Source organism: Macadamia integrifolia, chromosome 2 (assembly GCF_013358625.1).
Source record: "Macadamia integrifolia cultivar HAES 741 chromosome 2, SCU_Mint_v3, whole genome shotgun sequence".
NCBI classification, from domain to species: Eukaryota; Viridiplantae; Streptophyta; class Magnoliopsida; order Proteales; family Proteaceae; genus Macadamia; species Macadamia integrifolia.
The window spans coordinates 20,058,690-20,064,467 of record NC_056558.1 but is presented as its reverse complement, the minus strand read 5'-3'; positions in this window follow the sequence as shown (position 1 = coordinate 20,064,467).

Here is a 5,778-nt window from a genome sequence, read left to right as displayed (position 1 = left end):
CTAGATGCATCCATTCCTTCAGGTCGTCAATTAAATGTAATCATGATCTTTGACTCACTTTAAGATAACTTAGTCTTATATATTGAGCTCCCGCTCTGATACCAATTGAAATAACCTAGAGGGGGGGGTGAATAGTTTATACTAGTGGAATTTAACTCTTTTCAATAAATAGGTCCCAAGTGTGATTGCAAGTTAAAAACGATGCAGAATAAATAAAATAGGCACAATCACAATACAAGATTTATAGTGGTTCAACTCAATTTGAGTCTAGTCCACTCCCTATAAGAATCCTCTTGTAAGGTATTCCACTAGTTTTCCCTTTCAGTACAGTAGGTAGGGAAGAAACCTTTACAATCTTTTTCATGGATAAGAGTATCCTTACAAATCTCCTTTACAGGCAGAGAGGTACCTTTACAATCTCCTTTGCAGGTAGAGATGCACCTTACAATTTCCTTTAAGGTAGAGAGGCACCTTATACTCTTTTAAGGATAAGAGGATCCTTATAATCTCTTAAGGATGAGAGAGTCCTTACACAAGCCTAAGTATAGTCTAGACTTAATGTAAAATAGAAAATGGAGAAGTGGAATAAAAGAGAATTACCTCCGGTGTGGTGCAAATGAAATATGCAATGATGATAGAATGAATGCACCTTTTGAAGTCTTCTTTATGCTTGTAATGTAAATGCCAAGATGTAGATGAAGACTTGTAGATGGTCTTGAGTTCCTCTTGAATGTAAAATGAAGAACTTGAACTCAAGAGATGGTGTAGACCAATTCTCACTTCTAATGCTCAAATAATGCTTCTCTAAAGTTGGGATTTATTGTTAATTAATGAGTAGTATTAGAGGTATTTATAAGTGAGCTTAGTGAAGCATTTTAGGTAGGAAATCAGGCTCTAACGGACATATTCTGAGACCACCGGTCGACCGCCATCGGTAGCCGATCGACCGCAAAGAGCCGTTGAGGCAAAATATAGCCGTTGGGGAACTTCTAGGCAGTCATTGATCGACTAAGACTTTTTAATGGTTGACCAGCTATGGTCTCGGACAGCTCCGATCGACCGGGGCTTCCAGTCGGTCGACCTCCAACATGACATACTCTGTTTTGACAGAATATTGTCATATTGACCAGTTGTCAGTATTTTAATCATAACTTTTTGATATGACCTCAAATGAACTAAAATTAGTTGCGTTGAAATTGTGACTCGATTTCCTACAACTTATATGAAGGTTTCATTTCCTGATACTGACTCTAAGATTATCCAAAATACCCTTAAGTCAGGTTAATGTGGTTTTCACAGAATTTCACTAGAACACATTTTTCCTAATATGTTCCTTACCACTTAGAGACTCTCCATACTTGGTCAAGGTATGCTCTATGGTCATTCTAGTATGATGCAATGCACATGCATGTGGTGAGTGCATATATATATATATATATATGTGTGGAAGTTACAAACTACATTAAAAATGACCGATCTATCCTAGTGGTCTTCTTCTTCACTTGAACCTTCCACTCTTTGGCACTTTATCTTCTTTTCTTTTTGTTTGCAATTCCATGTCTTTAAGCTTCATGTCTTGACATCTTTAAGCTTAAATTCTTATGATATCTTCTTCAAGCATTGATGCCAACTTGTTGATACTCTTCATTTGATGACTTCAATCTTCATTTCTTCGTTTCATTTACCAAATTCGATCTTTGATATGAAGTCTCTACAAAACAATACTTAAAGGAAAATTGTGACATACCTTCATATGTTTGTTATCATCAAAACCAACTATAGGGGTGTGGGCATATCCCTAACAATCTCCCCCTTTTTGATGGTGACAAACAGATGATTCTCAAATAAAATAAATAATCAATTATCAATAAGCTGGAGAATCATTTCACAATTTCTCCCCCTTTGTCAATAGCAAAAAGTGGGGTATTAAAAATCTCTATATTGTCTTTTTCCTATTATAACCTTAATAAGAAGTGTGGGCAAAATAGTCCCCTCTAAGGGTATGCTTAAAAAAAATAAGCATGTAGTCAAGACTAAAACATGCTCCCCCTAAGCATATGCATCATGTAAAAATGCATTCAAAAAACGAGTATTAAGGTGAAGCTCCCCCCTAAAAATATGCAATAGATGTCAATAAAGCTAACATACATTCAAGCAAGATAGATCATTAAAAATTCTAAGATGGTTGATGATGCCAATCATTGTCAATTTTGACAAACATTCTACTGTTTTAAATGTTCCAGCAAATATATCTATCAGAGAACCTTTTGGAGTAGGATATTTCATCCCTTCTCTAATGATATCAAAACAACTATCAATGCATCATCCATCTTTTACTTTGGCTTTTTAAGCCAATAGAATCAAGCATATATTGGTCCCCATAATCTCATGGGTCCATCCATGTTACAATCAAAATATCCCTTCGGTTTCCAAACCCCTTTGGGTGTGTGAGGTCTAAATGGTGTGTATGCCCTTTGTGAATCATATATTTTATAATGTGCTGGTGGCCTGTAAGATTTAAAATCTCTTTGAGTCTTATATGGTCTATAAAGTGGATAAGAAATTTGATGTGTTTGTGGCCAATAGGGAGTATGTGGTCTAAAATCCCTTTGAGATTTGAAATTCCTTTGAGGTCTATCATGCCTCTTGGAGGGAGTGTAATAATACGCATAATGGATGTTATTCCTTTTTGGAACTTGCCTTTGGTCATAATGGGGATTTCTTCTCTTTGGAGAAACTACATTTTCTTTTTCTTTCCCTTGAGGTGAGGTTCCACCATCATAACCAAGTCCTTCTTTGTCTTGGGGACTTTTGCTTTGGGATTCTAATAATCTATCCAAAGTCTTTTGACCTTTAGTAAATGTATGAAATATGGTAGTTAACTTTGAGTTATCCTCCTCAAGTTCATACATTTTAGATGTCAAGGATTCTATCCTCTTGTTGAGGAAAGAACCTTCTTTTCCCAATTAGACTTTTCACTCTCAAGTTTCAAGCTTTCTTCATATAAAGCTTCAAAAGCTTGTTGAAGATCATCATCATTAGATTCATTATTTGAAGTATCTAAATAATGAGATTGAGAACTTACCTCTTGTTCTTTGTCTCCATGAGCCATTAAGGCAAGGTTTGTGACTTCATCGGAGTCACTTTCATCTTCATCCGATGAGACTTCCTCATCATTTTCTTCTTCACTTTCTTCATCCAATTCTTTGGATGCTTTGAAAGCAATGAATTTAGGATGTGCTTTCTTGAATTCTTCATAGAGATCCTTTTCATGGGTAAGAAGTGAACCCATTAATTCATATAGACTTATCTCGTTCAAGTCTCGGGCTTCATTGATAGCAATCGTCTTTGGTTTCCACTTGGTAGGTAGTGATCTAAGAATTTTCTTGGCTATCTCAGAGTTGGTGTAAGTCTTACCAAGTCCTTTCAAGGAATTTACAATATTAATAAATCTAGTAAACATGTTAGAAATATTTTCATATTCATGCATTTGAAATAATTCATATTTTTGTATAAGCATGTCTACTTTTCTTTCTCTTACCTCTGTAGTACCTTCATGTGTTACTACAAGTGTGTCCCAAATTTCTTTTGCACTTTCACACAGACTTACTCTGTTGAATTCTTCCTCATTTAAAGCACATTGGAGGTAGGTGAGAGCCCTGAAATTGTATTGAAGAAGTACTAGATCATCGACTGTCAATTCTGATTCATCCTTTGGCACCATCTTTCCATTAACAATTTTGGTGATGATATATGGTCCTCTTTCTATAGTTCTCCAAACAAAAAAATTATATCCACAAATAAAATTCTTAAATCTGCATTTCTAAAAGGAGAAATTTTCTCCATTGAAGTATAGAGGCCTAGATACATCCATTCCTTCATGTGGTCGATTAAATGTGATCATGGTCTTTGACTCACTTTAAGACAAATTAGTCTTATATATTGAGCTCCCGCTCTGATACCAATTGAAATAACCTAGAGGGGGGGTGAATAGGTTATACTAGTGGAAATTAACTCTTTTCGATGTATAGGTCCCAAGTGTGATTGCAAGTTAAAAACGATGCAGAATAAATAAAATAGGCACAATCACACAACACAAGATTTATAGTGGTTCGACTCAATCTGAGTCTAGTCCACTCCCTACAAGAATCCTCTTGTAAGGTATTCCACTAGTTCTCCCTTTCAGTACGATAGGTAGGGAAGAAAACCTTTACAATCTTTTTCACGGATAAGAGTAGCCTTACAAATCTCCTTTACATGCAAAGAGGCACCTTTACAATCTCCTTTGTAGGTAGAGATGCACCTTACAATCTCCTTTAAAGTAGAGAGACACCTTACACTCTTTTAAGGATAAGAGGATCCTTACAATCTCTTAAGGATGAGAGGGTCCTTACGCAAGCCTAAGTACAGTCTAGACTTAATGTAAAATAGAAAATGGAGAAGTGGAATAAAAGAGAATTACCTCCGGTGTGGTGCAAATGAAATATGCAATGATGATAGAATTAATGCACCTTTTGAAGTCTTCTTTATGCTTGTAATGTAAATGCCAAGATGTAGATGAAGACTTGTAGATGGTCTTGAGTTCCTCTTGAATGTAAAATGAAGAACTTGAACTCAAGAGATGGTGTAGACCAATTCTCACTTCTAATGCTCAAATAATGCTTCTCTAAAGTTGTGATTTATTGTTAATTAATGAGTAGTATTAGAGGTATTTATAGGTGAGCTTAGTGAAGCATTTTAGGTAGGAAATCAGGCTCTAACGGACGTATTCTGGGACCACCGGTTGACCACCATCGGTAGCTGGTCGACCACCAAGAGTCGTTGAGGCAAAATATAGCCGTTGGGGCACTTCCAGGCAGTCACCGATCGACCGGGACTTTTTAATGGTTGACCGAATATGGTCTCGGACAGCCCCGGTCGATCGGGGCTTCCAGCCGGTCGACCTCCAAAATGACATACTCTGTTTTGACAGAATGTTGTCATACTAATCAGTCGTCAGTGTTTTGATCATAACTTTTTTATCTGACCTCAAAATGACCTAAAATTAGTTGCGTTGAAATCATAACTTGATTTCCTACAACTTATATGAAGGTTTCATATCTTGATACCGACTCTAAGATTATCCAAAATACCCTTAAGTCAGGTTAATGTGGTTTTCATAGAATTTCACTAGAACACATTTTTCCTAATATGTTCCTTACCACTTAGAGACTCTCCATACTTGGTCAAGGTATGCTCTATGGTCATTCTAGTATGATGCAATGCACATGCATGTGGTGAGTGCATATATATATATATATATGTGGAAGTTACAAACTACATTAAAAATGACCGATCTATCCTAGTGGTCTTCTTCTTCACTTGAACCTTCCACTCTTTGGCACTTTATCTTCTTTTCTTCTTGTTTGCAATTCCATGTCTTTAAGCTTCATGTCTTGACATCTTGAAGCTTAAATTCTTATGATATCTTCTTCAAGCATTGATGCCAACTTGTTGATACTCTTCATTTGATGACTTCAATCTTCATTTCTTCGTTTCATTCACCAAGTTTGATCTTTGATATGAAGTCTCTACAAAACAATACTTAAAGGAAAATTGTGACATACCTTCATATGTTTGTTATCATCAAAACCAACTATAGGAGTGTGGGCATATCCCTAACAGACTGGTGGATGCCTTGCCCTTCGGTTGACCCACCAATCCTACCTTTCGGGTTCTGAATGGGCCCAAATTTGTCGGGCAATCTTCTTTGGTGATTCTAAACACATTGGATCATCG